The sequence below is a fragment of the Physeter macrocephalus genome, chromosome 12, assembly GCF_002837175.3.
Source record: "Physeter macrocephalus isolate SW-GA chromosome 12, ASM283717v5, whole genome shotgun sequence".
Taxonomy (NCBI): Eukaryota; Metazoa; Chordata; class Mammalia; order Artiodactyla; family Physeteridae; genus Physeter; species Physeter macrocephalus.
Window position 1 is genome coordinate 10,090,503 of NC_041225.1, and position 15,513 is coordinate 10,106,015.

Consider the following 15,513-nt stretch of genomic DNA (forward strand, 5'->3'; position numbering starts at 1 on the left):
CCTCCGCATGTCCTCAAGTCCATTCTCTAGTAGGTCTGTGTCTTTATTCCCGTCTTGCCCCTAGGTTCATAACCTTTTTTTTTTTTTTAGATTCCATATATATGTGTTTGCATATGGTATTTGTTTTTCTCTTTCTGACTTACTTCACTCTGTATGACAGACTCTAGGTCCATCCACCTCACTACAAATAACTCAATTTCGTTTCTTTTTATGGCTAATATTCCATTGTATATATGTGCCACATCTTTAAACCTTTATTATAAAACTGGCAGTGGGTGGATTTCATTTGCCAACTCCTGGTACTGATGGACCTAAGGAAGTGGGCAAAAGTGTGAATGTCTTTGTACTACATTTCAATGACCACATGAGAACATCTACCCACAGAAGAGCCATCAGACAGAACAACTCAGTCAGGTGATGTCAGCCAGCCTCTGTTTTCACCCATCCAAGTGCTGGCACAATCATCTCAGGAATGGAATAGGCATTGTGGAAGGATTGGTGGCTATTAATTAGCCCAAAAGCATGAGCTCCCACCCACCATAGCATTACTGCTATGCAATGCCCAATCTGCCAGCAGAGGCCAATGCCGGGTCCCCAATATAGCGCCATTCTTCAAGGAGACCAACCAGCCACTTGCAGCCAAGCTGACTATTGCATCCCTCTGGAAGGAGCATTGCTTCATCTTGACTGGAATTAACATATGTTCTAGATATAGTCTTGCTTTTCTGCCTGCAGTGCCTTCGGAAGCACCCTCTCTGATGACTTAAGAGTGATCTACCAGTAAGGAATTCTGCATAACATCACCTCTGATCAAGAAACCTAACTTACAGCAAGGGAGGTGTGGCAACCACCATATGACAATGGGATCCACTGATCTCATACCACACATACCACAGCACTCAGAAGCTTCTGGACTACTAAAGTGATGGAATAGCCTTTTGAAGGAATAGCTGAAGTACCAGCTTAGAGACGATACTCAACAAGAATGGGACATCATCTTCCAGGATGTAGTATATACCCTAAATCAATGTTCATTATACAGTCTTGTATCCACAATAGACAGACTACATGAGTTTGGAAACCAAGAAATGGAAGTAGGAGTGGCCTCACCTACTATCACTCTCATTGGCCCACCTGGGGGATTTGAGCTTCCCATCCCCTCAATTTTAAGTTCCAGAGATCCAGGTTCCCAGAGGGGATTGCTTCCACCGGAGGACATAGTAAGTGTTCTCTACACTACTGCCTATCATCTTGGGCTCCTGGTGCCAAGAAATCAGCAAAAAAGGAAAGGAATAACCATACTGTCAGGAGTAATTAAATGTTTGTGATCATCAGAAGAAGATGGGGTTGTTGTTACTCAGTGGAGGTGGGGAGGAGTGATTGATTGATTCACTGAGAAATCTCTTGGTACTCCCTGCTCAATATTTATGGTAAATGGACAGGGAAGCAGCCAAAGTCCAAGAAAAGTATGATAACAATGGGCTCAAACTACCCAGTAATGAGGGTCTAGGCCACCCATCAGATAAGCCATCTAGATTGAAGATGAGAGAAACCTTGAATTTGAGACTAGAATGTGGCTAGACTAGAGGTTGTGGCTTGAGACCAGCTGAAACAGTGAGGGCTATAGATTGTCCCACTAACCTTTCTCCCAAAAGTCTTCCCAGGAAAGAAGATTATTCAGAACCCTGGAGCTGTTCCCAGATGGAGTGAACTGACTATACAAAGAAAGCAGATCCAAGTGGTGCAAGGGATAGACTGTAGTGAATGCTGTGGTGTGCCACACAAAGTTCCCTCTTTAGGACTGAGATACTCATTTCCTCAGCTGCCAGGAGTATTGGCTGCCAATGGCTCACAGCTGAATCTTTCTCTAGAAATTGCTCTGGGCTAAAGAGAGCTGTCTTGCCCTACTCTGGTGGCAGCCCGTACTCAATGACTAGTCAATGTTTAAGAGTACAAAGTCTGCCCCTCGCCTCATTTGGGGGCAAGTCTAAAGGAATATTCTAGCTCTAGGGCTCCAGATCTAGGCATCAACTGAGTCCTCTGTTGCAACTACATTGCAGTTCAACTTTTCCATCTAATTCAACCCTGCCTCCCTCCCTAACTTACCGATGTTGCTCCTAAGATCATTCCCTAACAAACCTGCACATAAATCTTCTCAGAATCTGTTTCCTGAGAGCCTAACCTAAGACTGCTCTTGTTGCTCTCACTCTCCCAGTCTCCCTTGCTGTTGTGATACAGGATATACAACCCAGGCTTTGACAAACAGACATGTTCACTTTGGAACTGAAGTGAAGTTGAAGGCAAAGTACAGGCAACTACAGAAAACCGAAAACTTTGAGAATTTATTGCCAGCAGACCTCCTCTGGAAGAAACAAAGGGGATTTCTTTCTTTTTCTTTCTTTAAACTAATATTTATTGAATGCTTACTGTATAACTGGTATGGTGCTAAGCTTTATTAAATGTTTATGTCATTTAATCCTTACCATGACTTTATTCTGTGGGAACTTTTTTTTTGGCCCCACTGCCCAGCTTGTGGGATCTTAGTTCCCCGACCAGGGATTGAACCTGGTCCCAGGAGTGAAAGCACTGAGTCTTAACCACTGGACCACTAGGGAATTCCCCAAAGGGAGATTCTTCAGGCAGAAGAAGAATGATCCCAAGTAAGAGCACGATAAAATAGGAAGTAATGAAAGGCATCAGCATAGGTAAGTATATGGGTAAATAAGTAGAAATGACTACTGATGTTTGAAACAATAAGCTAATATTTGGTGTGGTTTAAAATATATGTAGAATTAAAATACATGACAGCAATAGCACAAAAGGCAGACAGAGGATAATGGAATTAAGCTGTACTAGGGTTAGCTGAGACATGGTAAAAGTACTAATTTAAGGTATACTCTAGTAATTCAAGGATGCATGCTGTCATCTCTAGGATGACATTCACAGAATCATTAAAGAATGTATTACTAACAAAGTAATGAACAATAAAGGAGCAAAATATTAAAGAACAAATGAGAAAATAAATGCTTTAAGATGATAGATCAAAATCAAATGTATTCGCACTTTTATTAAATGTATATTATCTAAATACTCCAAATTTAGAGAATTCCCTGCCGGCCCAGTGGTTAGGACTCTGCACTTTCACTAGTGAGGGTATGGGTTCAATCCCTGGTTGGGGAACTAAGATGCCACAAGCCACTCGGTGTGGCCAAAACAAAACAAAACAAAACAAATCTAAAGATTAAAATTCTTAGATTGTATTTTTAAAAAGTAACTGTAGGGACTTCCCTGGTGGCACAGTGGTTGGGAATCCGCCTACCAATGAAGGGGACACGGGTTCCAGCCCTGGTCCGGGCAGATCCCATGTGCCACGGAGCAACTAAGCCCGTGCGTCACAACTACTGAGCCTGCGTGCCACAACTACTGAGCCTGCATGCCACAACTACTGAAGCCCAAGCCCTAGAGCCCGTGCTCCGCAACAAGAGAAGCCACCGCAATGAGAAGCCCACACACCGAAATGAAGAGTAGCCCCTGTTCACCACAACTAGAGAAAGCCTGAGCGCAGCAACGAAGACCCAAAACAGCCAAAAATAAATAAATTAAATAATTTTTTTAAAAAAGTAACTCTATGCTTCTTACAAAAGCTACACCTGTAACATGAGGATACAGTGGGTGGAAAGTAAAAGGATAAAAGAAGATAAAGGTGAAAACACTAACCTAAAGAAAGCTGCTTCATCTATAGTAATATTAGACAAAGCAAACTTTAAAAAATAATATTACTAGAAATATGAGAGACATTTCATAATTAAAAAGAGAAAGATATAATAATTCAAATTTGTATTTACCTAATAACATAGCTTCAGAATCTATGCAGGGAAAAAAAACAACTAAAAGGAGAAAGGAGAAATTGACAAAAACTACAAACATAGCTGGCAATTTTAACATATCTCTTTCTCTAAGTGATAGAACAAGGCACACAAAATCAACAAGGATACAAAAGACTTGAACAATGCAATTCACAAACTTGACATACATAGAATATTGCACCAACAACTGCAGAATCTTCATGCTTTTAAGTGCACATGCAAATTTCAAAGAACTGCCATGCAGAGTATGTTCTTTGACCATAGCAGAGATAAGTTAAAAAACAACTTTAAAAAGTTAAAAGAAAATTTGAAAATCTCCAAATGTTTGGAAATTAGGTGATTTTAAAAAAATATTTATTTATTTAGGCTGTGCCAGGTCTTAGTTGCTGCACGTGGGATCTTTAGTTGTAGCACGCAGACTTCTTAGTTGAGGCATGCGAACTTCTCAGTTGCAGTATTCGAACTCTTAGTTGCAGCATCTAGTTCCCCAACCGGGGATCGAACCCAGGCCCCCTACATTGGGAGCACAGAGTCTTACCCACTGGGCCACCAGGTAAGTCCCCTAGATAGGGGTCCCCAACCCCTGGGCTGAGGACTGTTAGCGGTCCGCAGCCTGTTCGGCACTGGGCTGCACAGCAGGAGGTGAGCGGCGGGCGAGTGAGCGAAGCTTCATCTGCCGCTCCCCATCACCTGAACCATTCCTCACCCCCCACCCTCCACCCCGACCCCGTGGAAAAACTGTCTTCCATGAAACCAGTCCCTGGTGCCAAAAGGGTTGGGGACCACTGCCCTAGGTGATATATTTTTAAAGAGAGAAGGTATATCATAGTAGTGAAAGGGGAACATCAGACATTAAACATATTGACATTTAAAAAGTAAGAGGATATTATGAAGAACTCTGCCAATAAGTTTGAAAATTTAGATGAATGGACAGATTCCTTGAAAAACTCAACTTATGGAAACTGACATAATAAGAGCTGAAAAATCTGAATAATTAATTAATTAATATTTATTTTTTGACCACACTGCATGGCTTGTGGGATCTTAGTTCCCTGACTAGGGATCAAACCCAGGCCCATGGCAGTGAAAGCGCCGAGTCCTAACCACTGGGATGCCAGGGAAGTCCCTGAATAGTTCTATTATTATTAAAGGAGTGGAACCCATAATTTCAAAATTTCTCACAATATAAACTCCAAGCCCATGTGGCTTCACTGATCAATTCTTTCAGACTTTTAAGGAAAAAATAATACAATTTGGGGGATTGTGTTCCCCCAAAAAGATATGTTGTTGTTCTAACCCCTCGTATCTCAAAGTGTGACTTCGTTTGGAAATAGGGTCATTGCAGATGTAATTAGTTATAGATGAGATCACACTGGAGTAGGATGAGCCCCTAATCCAATATGACTTGAGTCTTTATAAGAAGACAGCCATGTGAAGACACAGAGAATGCCATGTGAAGATGAGGGCAGAGATTAGATTGGTGTGTCTACAAGACAAGGAGCAACAAGGATTGCTGGCCATCATCAGACGCTAGGGGAGAAATGTATATTAATTAGGGTTCTCCAAAGAAAACAGAATCAATAGGAATATAAATAGATATAGACATAGATAAATTGTTAGAACAATCGATCTCTCTTATCTCTAGATAAATAGATACAGAGAGAGAGAGAAAAAGAGAGATGTATTATGAGGAATTGGTTCTAGTGATTATCGAGGCTAAGACCCACCATCTACCATCTATAAGCTAGAGACCCAGGAAAGCTAGTGGTATAATTCCAATCCAAGTCTGAAGGTCTGAGGACCAGGGGAGCTGATGGTGTAAACCCCAGTCCAAGGGCCGGAGAAGGCCAATATTCTAGCTGAACAGGCAGGCTGGAAGGGACCGAATCCTCCTGTCCCCTGCTTTTTGATCTATTCAGACCCTCAATGGATTAGATGATGCCCACCCACATTAGGAAGGGAAATCTGCTTTACTGAGTCCACCAATTCAAATGCAAATCTCATCCAGAGGTACCCACATGGACACACCCAGAAATAATATTTAATCTGGGCACCCTGTGGTCCAGTCACATTGACACAAAATTCACCATCAGATCCAGAGAACAGACTCTCTCTCAGAGCCCTTAGAAGGAGCTAACTCTGCTGACACCTTAATTTTGGACTTCCAGCCTCCAGACCTGTGAAAGAATACATTTCTGTTGTTTTAAGCCACCCAGTTTGTGGCACTTTGTTAGGGCAGCCCTAGGATACTAATATACAATCTTATATAAACTATTCCAGAGAATAGAGAAAGCAGGAATAATTACCAACTCATTTTATAACAAAAGATCAATGTAACACAAGTTCAATATAACAAAAATCAATTGTATTTCTACATACCAGCAATAAATAATGAGAAAATGAAATAAAAGATACAATTTAGATAGTATTAAAATATAGAAAATACCTAGCAATAAGTTGAACAAAAGATATGCACATTTCTACATAGAAAACTAAAAATTATCACCCACAGAAATTAAAGAAAACATCAATGAATATGAAAAAGTAAAAATTTTCTGGTTTCATCAATGGGATGACTTAATATTATAGAATATTAATTCTTTCCAAATTGATCAATAGATTCAGTATACAAAGCCAATAAAAAAATTCCAGCAGATTATTTTTGTGGAAATTAACATGCTGATTCTAAAATTTATATGTGTATTAATCATGTTTTTTATTTTCTATATTTCATGCCGTTTTCATATTTTGGAGGCCTTGCTAATCCAGGAGAGACTGCCCTCCCAAGGCAAGCTAATTCCTAGAGATAGCAAATGACCCTCCTATGAATGAGCCTTTCATGTCCAAAACAAACAATCCAATACCCATACCCCACAACTACCATCTTTACTAGGCTCTCACTGGGCTCTTATACTCTAGGCCAATATTCCCTTGCCCTAATCATCCCAGAGCCAGGTACCAGATAACTCAAGACAGAGTCTATACACCAAAGCTTGCTGAAATTATTCAAGCAAGCCAATCCCAAACCTGCTTAGCCTGCTTACCCTGCCTCTCCCCTTCTTTCCCATGAAAACCACAAAAAAGATTCTTGCCCATGCAAGAATCTGTTCGGTCTGCCTCCTAATCACCCCTGGTGCTTCTCCATGTGGCCCTGTGTAGGCTGGCATGTCTCGCCCTCTTGGGACTGTGAGTAACAATCTATCTTTTTTTTTTTTTTTTTTTTTTTTTTTTGCGGTACGCGGGCCTCTCACTGCTGTGGCCTCTCCCGTTGCGGAGCACAGGCTCCGGACGCGCAGGCCCAGCGGCCACGGCTCACGGGCCCAGCCGCTCCGCGGCCTGTGGGATCCTCCCGGACCGGGGCGCGAACCCGTGTCCCCTGCATCGGCAGGCGGACTCTCAACCACTGCGCCACCAGGGAAGCTCCAAACTATCTTTTCAAAGGAAGTCATCTCCTGATCTGTTGGCCTCACTATACATCTATAATAATAATAAAACCTACAGTTTAAAACAATATGGCATTTAAAAGGCCAAAAATAGCATAGATGATCTTGAAGAACAGTCAAAGGACTTTCACTAACAGATTTCAATACTTGTTACACATCTATAATGTGCCATGGGTGCTAGTTTAGGCAGATAGACTAGGGGAAAAATCTAGAGACAGACCCACACTTACACTTATGATAAAGGTGCCACTGCAATGAAAGGGGAAAGGATGGCATTGGCAACCATACATATGGAGGGGAGGAACGTGACCTCTAATTCAAGCCATACACAAAGATATATTTCAGATTGGTTACGGATCTGAACTTAATGTAAAACAACATAGTTTCTAGGACATAACAGAGAATATTTTCATGACTTTGGTGTGAGCAAAGATTTCTTAAACAGGACCCAAAAGCACTAAAATAAAGGGAAAGAATGATAAAGTGGACCGTATTACACTTAAGATTTCTATTCCTCACATGACATCATTAGTAGAGTAAAAAGGCAAGCCACAGGCTAGAAGAAAATATTTGTATTAGACATGTCTGACAAGATCCTCGTATCTAGAATATATAAAGAACTCATACAAATCCATAAGAAAAAAACAGGCAACCCAAGAGAAAGATAGGCAAAAGTCTTGAACAGGTACTTCATAAAAGAAAATATCCAAATAACCAAGAAGCATATGAAAAGGTAGTCAACAAACTTAGTCTTTGGGGAAATATAAATTTAAATCATAATGAGTTACTAATATACACCAACCAGAATGGCTAAAGCTATTAAAATATATACTGACAACACCAGGTATGGACAAGAATGTGGAGGAATGGAACTATTGTATACTATTAGTGGAAGTGTAAATTGGTGTATGACCATTTTGGAAAATTCAGTGGCAAAATCTAACAAAGCTGAAGAAATGCCTATCCCAAGATAAAGCAATTACACTCCTAGGACTCAATGGAAGTGAGTATCTAACAATGTAGAGAACAAGGCTCATAGCAGCATCATTTGTATTGGCCAAAAAATATGAAAATACTCAAACATCCATCAGCAAGACAATGGGTACAGAAATTGTGTTGTGTTCATATGACATAATTTATACAGCAACTTAAAAAAAAAAAGAAAAACTACTGCTACAATAATAATAATAAAACCTACAGTTTAAAACAATATGGCATTTAAAAGGCCAAAAATAGCATAGATGATCTTGAAGAACAGTCAAAGGACTTTCACTAACAGATTTCAATACTTGTTACACATCTATAATGTGCCATGGGTGCTAGTTTAGGCAGATAGACTAGGGGAAAAATCTAGAGACAGACCCACACTTACACTTATGATAAAGGTGCCACTGCAATGAAAGGGGAAAGGATGGCATTGGCAACCATACATATGGAGGGGAGGAACGTGACCTCTAATTCAAGCCATACACAAAGATATATTTCAGATTGGTTACGGATCTGAACTTAATGTAAAACAACATAGTTTCTAGGACATAACAGAGAATATTTTCATGACTTTGGTGTGAGCAAAGATTTCTTAAACAGGACCCAAAAGCACTAAAATAAAGGGAAAGAATGATAAAGTGGACCGTATTACACTTAAGATTTCTATTCCTCACATGACATCATTAGTAGAGTAAAAAGGCAAGCCACAGGCTAGAAGAAAATATTTGTATTAGACATGTCTGACAAGATCCTCGTATCTAGAATATATAAAGAACTCATACAAATCCATAAGAAAAAAACAGGCAACCCAAGAGAAAGATAGGCAAAAGTCTTGAACAGGTACTTCATAAAAGAAAATATCCAAATAACCAAGAAGCATATGAAAAGGTAGTCAACAAACTTAGTCTTTGGGGAAATATAAATTTAAATCATAATGAGTTACTAATATACACCAACCAGAATGGCTAAAGCTATTAAAATATATACTGACAACACCAGGTATGGACAAGAATGTGGAGGAATGGAACTATTGTATACTATTAGTGGAAGTGTAAATTGGTGTATGACCATTTTGGAAAATTCAGTGGCAAAATCTAACAAAGCTGAAGAAATGCCTATCCCAAGATAAAGCAATTACACTCCTAGGACTCAATGGAAGTGAGTATCTAACAATGTAGAGAACAAGGCTCATAGCAGCATCATTTGTATTGGCCAAAAAATATGAAAATACTCAAACATCCATCAGCAAGACAATGGGTACAGAAATTGTGTTGTGTTCATATGACATAATTTATACAGCAACTTAAAAAAAAAAGAAAAACTACTGCTACATGCGATGACACGGATGAATCTCACAGAAATAAGGTTATGCAAAAGAAGATAAAAATACTGTATGATTCCTCTTATATGAAGTTCAAAAACAGGCAAAACTAATCTATGGTGATATGTATCAGAATCGAGACTACTTTTAGGGAAAGGTAAAGACTGAGAAGAGCATGAAGATTGTTCTTAACGTTCTAAATCTTCATCTTGGTGGTGGTTACACAGACGTGTTCCATTTGTGAAAATTCATTCAACTGTGCACTTACACTTTTTTGCAGTTTTGTGCACGTATGTTTAACTTCAATAAAAATGTACTTAATAGGGCTTCCCTGGTGGCGCAGTGGTTGCGCGTCCGCCTGCCGATGCAGGGGAGCCGGGTTCGCGCCCCGGTCTGGGAGGATCCCGCGTGCCGCGGAGCGGCTGGGCCCGTGGGCCATGGCCGCTGGGCCTGCCCGTCCGGAACCTGTGCTCCGCAACGGGAGAGGCCACAGCAGGGGGAGGCCCGCATACCACAAAAAAAAAAAAAAAAAAAAAAAAAAAATTTACTTAATAAAGATCTTCCTTCCTTACCGATAACCCCAAAGCCCCTCCTCCTGGTTTTCTGTAAGTCAGTGACATATAGTTCTCTCAGTCATCCTTGGCTTAGAACCTGAGTCATCCTAGATGATCCCCCTTTCCTCAGTATGCAAGTTCTTTTGACCTTTCCTTATAAATTTTCTTAGAGCCCCAGATGCCTCCCCTCAATCCATTCCCACTGGCCCACCCTAGTTCAGATCAAGCCAAAACAACTACATTAGCCCCTTAACTAGTCCCCACCCTCTACTCACCCCTGGCCAACCTATCGTGCAATGTCCACTCAGTATAAGATTCGGCTCCAGAGGCAGCACATACATACATGAAAATATGATTCACAGTTCAATATATATCAGTAAATGCCAAATTAGTGATAACAGGCAAAGGGACAAGAGTTGAGAGAAACCATAGTAGATTTTGAATAAATTCTCCCCCACTACAACATAAGTTCCATGAGGACAGCGGTGTTTGGTTTTGTTTGCTTGTTTGCTTTTTTAATTGTAGTATAGTTGATTTACAATGTCGTGTTAGTTTCAGCTGTACAGCACAGTGATTCAGATATAGATATAGATATAGATTCTTTTCCAGATTCTTTTCACTTATAGGTTATTACAAAATAGAGTATAGTTCCTTGTGCTGTACAGTAGGTCCTTGTTGGTTATCTATTTTATACATAGTAGGGTGTACATGTTAATCCCAACTTCCTAATTTATCCCTCCTCCCAGGGGTATTTGGTTTTGCTTTATTTTGTCCATTGCTGTTTCCAGTGCCTCCTAGCACAATACCCGACATGTAGTAGGTGAACAATAATTGGTTGAATGAATAAATTAGTGACTTAATAATGGCCATTATTATTATTTCCACCATTCTATAACACCTCAGGACTTCCTCTAAGATGTGAGTTCATTTATACATTTGCTCATTAATTCAACATCTATTGATGGAGTGCTACATATGCACAGGATATGATTTATGCCCCAGGGAATTTGTAACCTATCAGGGAGGTAAAACAAGGACAGCTGTGACTACTGTGATAGGGCCCAGGCACAGCATCAGCTGATTCTCATTCTTTTTTTAAATTATTGACCTATAGTTGATTTACAATATGTTAGTTTCAGGTGTAGAGCAAAGTGATTCATACGTACGTATGTGTGTGTGTGTGTGTGTGTATATATATATTCTTTTTCAGATTCTTTTTCATTATGTTATTATAAGATATTGAATATAGTTCCCTGTGCTATACAGTAGGCCCTTGTTGTTTATCTATTTTATACATAGTAGTGTGTACACGTTAATCCCAACCTCCTAATTTATCCCTCCCCCCCTTCCCTCTTTGGTAATCATAAGTTTGTTTTCTGTGAGCTGACCTTCATTCTTATCTTCCTCTGCCCCATCTAGTTCAACTGCAGATCCCAGGGAGACCTGCTGGCCTTCACGCCATGTTAAATAAAATATATAAAAATCATGTTAAATAAAATGATTTTTTAATTTTATTTTTATTTAATTTTTAAAAAAATTTATTTATTTTTATTTTTGGCTACGTTGGGTCTTCGTTTCTGTGCGAGGGCTTTCTCTAGTTGCGGTGGTAATCATAAGTTTGTTTTCTGTGAGCTGACCTTCATTCTTATCTTCCTCTGCCCCATCTAGTTCAACTGCAGATCCCAGGGAGACCTGCTGGCCTTCACGCCATGTTAAATAAAATATATAAAAATCATGTTAAATAAAATGATTTTTTAATTTTATTTTTATTTATTTAATTTTTTAAAAAATTTATTTATTTTTATTTTTGGCTACGTTGGGTCTTCGTTTCTGTGCGAGGGCTTTCTCTAGTTGCGGCGAGCGGGGGCCACTCTTCATTGCTGTGTGCGGGCCTCTCACTGTTGTGGCCTCTCGTCGCGGAGCACAGGCTCCAGACACGCAGGCTCAGTAGTTGTGGCTCAAGGGCCCAGTTGCTCCGCGGCATGTGGGAATCTTCCCAGACAAGGACTCGAACCCGTGTTCCCTGCATTGGCAGGTAGATTCTCAACCACTGCGCCACCAGGGAAGCCCTATTTATTTTATTTTTTTGGCTGCATTGGGTCTTCGTTGCTGCGCACGGGCTTTCTCTAGTTGCGGTGAGCGGGGGTTGCTCTTTGTTGCTGTGGGCGGGCTTCTCATTGCAGCGGCTTCTCTTGTTGTGGAGCACGGGCTCTAGGCACACGGGCTTCAGTAGTTGTAGCATGCGGGCTCAGTAGTTGTGGTTCGCGGGCTCTAGAGCGCAGGCTGAACTGTTGTGGCACACAGGCATCGTTGCTCCGCAGCATGTGGGATCTTCCCGGACCAGGGATCAAACCCGTGTCCCCTGCATTGGCAGGCGGATTCTTAACCACTGTGCCACCAGAGAAGTCCCAAATAAAATGACTTTATTTAACATTTCCCTATTTGGGGACCTTGAGGTTACTTCTAGCTTTTCACCGTGATAACGACACTTCTACAGGCTTCCTAGTGTACCTTATTATTTCCTTAGTATAAAATTCTAGAAGCACAGAGGTGAGTCAAAGGGTTTACACTTTTGAAAAATTTTCATAGGTATTGCCAAACTTCCCTTCAGAAATGTTACACAAGAGTATGCCCAGCAGCTGTATGTTTCGCAGCACAAGGGCCAAAGCTGGGTGTTGCTATTCTTTTCTACCTTTGCCAATCTGATAGATGAAAAATGGTATCTCTGTGCTGTTTCAATTTGTATTTCTTCGAGGTTGATGGGTGTGGTAGGTTGATAATGGCTCACTCTCAAAGATCCATGTACTAATCACTGGAACCTGTGAATATTACCTTATAAGGAAATGGGGTCTTTGCAGGTGTGATTAAGTTAACGATCTTGATGGGGAGATTATCCAGGATGATCTGGGTGGGCCCTAAATGACATCACAGCGTCCTTCCTTCTAAGAAGGAGGCAGAGAGATTTGACAAAGAAACCGAGAAGGCCATGTGACCACATGGGCAGAAACTGGAGTGATGAGATCGCAAAAATGCCGGCAGCTACCAGAAGCTGGAAGAGGCAAGGAGTATATTCTCCCTGGAGCCTCAGAGGGAACATGGCCCTGCCAACACCTTGATTTTGATTTAGTGAAACTCATTTCGGACTTCCGGCCTCGAGAACAGTGAGAGAATACATTCCTGGTGTTTAAAGCCACCAAGTTTGCAGTGATTTGTTACAGCAACCATGGGAAACTAATACGATAGGTTTTTCACATGTTTATGGACCACATGAAAAAAACCTTCTGACTTTCAAAAACTTGTAAAAATGAAATATCATGCAATAATATGAACAGTATAATTCTATTTTCGTGAAAGTAAACCTGAATATTTGTATATGTGTTTACATGTGTACACAACTGCTTAAGATGTCTGGGAGGATGTACATCAAACTAGTAACAGTGATTAACTGGAGGGAGGTGTGGGAAGGAGGTGGGGGAAAGAGAAACTTAGTTTTTTCTCAAGATGCATCTCTATTGTTTGAAGTTTTATGAAACTATATTCATGTACTAACTGTGTGAAAATATAGATAAGTCACTTCTGCTTGCTGTAAACAATAAAATATGTAGAAAGTAGAAAACAAAACTGTCCCTCTCCTCTCAATTATCCCCCTTCCCAGAAATATTTATTGATAATAATTTGGCGTGCGTCTTCTCAGACTTTCTTTCCATGAAGAAGCAAACACAGGTACGTCATCTTTAGAGAACAAAAAAGAAGAGTGAGTACCATATACAGTTTCACTTAAGGGTGTTTCTCCAAAATCATTTTAGTATCCTTACGTGCAGGGGCCCTCATTCTCCTGAGCTGGTTGTTGCACAGACTCTCACTGTAAGAAAGTCCCAGAACTCTTTTTTTCACCAACCTCCCTGCTGCTTTGAACTTTCTTGTATCTGTGAATTTGACCATATATATACACAGCGCTGGTAAAACTCCTCTGCCAGTCGCGTTTAAAATAGTTTTAAGTACTCCCATTCTGCCTTCCAGTCTGCTTTTAAAACGGACGCTCTCACCAGTAGTTCCCCACTATGGAGGACACAAGATCCACTTTTTCAAACTTTCCTGAACTGGGTGGAGAGATGATATTTTAATGTTATCACAGGAGGCATTTCTTTAAGCATGAGGCTGGTCGGGCATTTTTCATACGTTCATTGGCTCTCGAGGCAGCTTCGTGAACGCTTCAAAGGTCACTGGGCAGACAATCTTCCTTCGCAACGAACCAAATCCGAAATCTTTCTGAAACCAAGACCGTGAGTTATTCGATTAAGGACCTAGTCCGGAACTATGGGGCGAAGGTGATCTTTGGGATTTCAGCCTGGGTGACTCTGGACACCTGAACGAAGTCGAAAACCTGAACTGGGGCGGGGGGCGCGTTGGAACCCCACAGGAAAGAGGAGCGGGAGGCCGCCTGGCACATTGCGGGGTGCCATACATTTCCCCAATCCTGTGCCCTACGCAGCCGGCGAGGGCGACCAGGCCGGGAGCGACCCAGCGCTGCGAGGTCTCCAGGCACCGAGAGTGTCCCCGGCCGGTCTGTGGGTCCGAAGCTTTCCCGCAGGGGGCAGTGCCGCCCGCCGGCGCGCGGATCCGGTGGGAGGGGGTGTGGAGCCGGTGCGGAGTTCTGGGGGTTCTCGGGAAGAAAGTTAGGGGATGCCTAGGGGTGGGGGCGGGACCCAAGCGGTCGGCCGGAGGGTGGGGACAGGGCCGCGGGGGTGCAGGGTAGGGCGCGGGGAGGGGGTCTGGGCGAGTCTGGGCGCGAGGGCGGTGCGAGCTGCGGGGAGGCGCAGCCCCGGAAGGTGTGAGCGAGCGGCAGGCGAGTGTGAATGCGAGTGTGTGCGCGCCGGAGCTCTCCGGGTTCTGCGAGGCGCGCGGGTGTCAGCTTGCAGCGGGGCTCCTCCCTCCGGCCCCCCTGGCCCGCGCGCCGGTCCCTCCTCCCTTTCCCCGCTCGCCCCTCCCCGGCGGGCCAGGCGCTGGGACACCCCGGCGGAGCAGGCGGCGGCGGCAGCGAGTTGGGGAGCCCCGGGCTCCGCGCTGCCGGTGGGGCCCGAGCAGAGGCGCCCCCGCCCCGGCCCGGCCGCGCCGGCCCAGCTTCCCTCCGGGCCACGCCCTGTCAAACTTTGTTGCTGCGGCCGCCGCGGCGGCGAGCGGAGCGGGCCGGCCAGCGGGAGGGAGGGAGGGGCGGGCGCCGGGCCGGGCGCGGGCGGCGAGGGGCTCCGAGAGCGGCGGCCCCGGCCCGCGGCCCCACCATGCCCCAGCTCGGCGGCGGCGGCGGCGGCGGGGGAGGCGCCGGCGGCGGCGGGTCGGGCGCC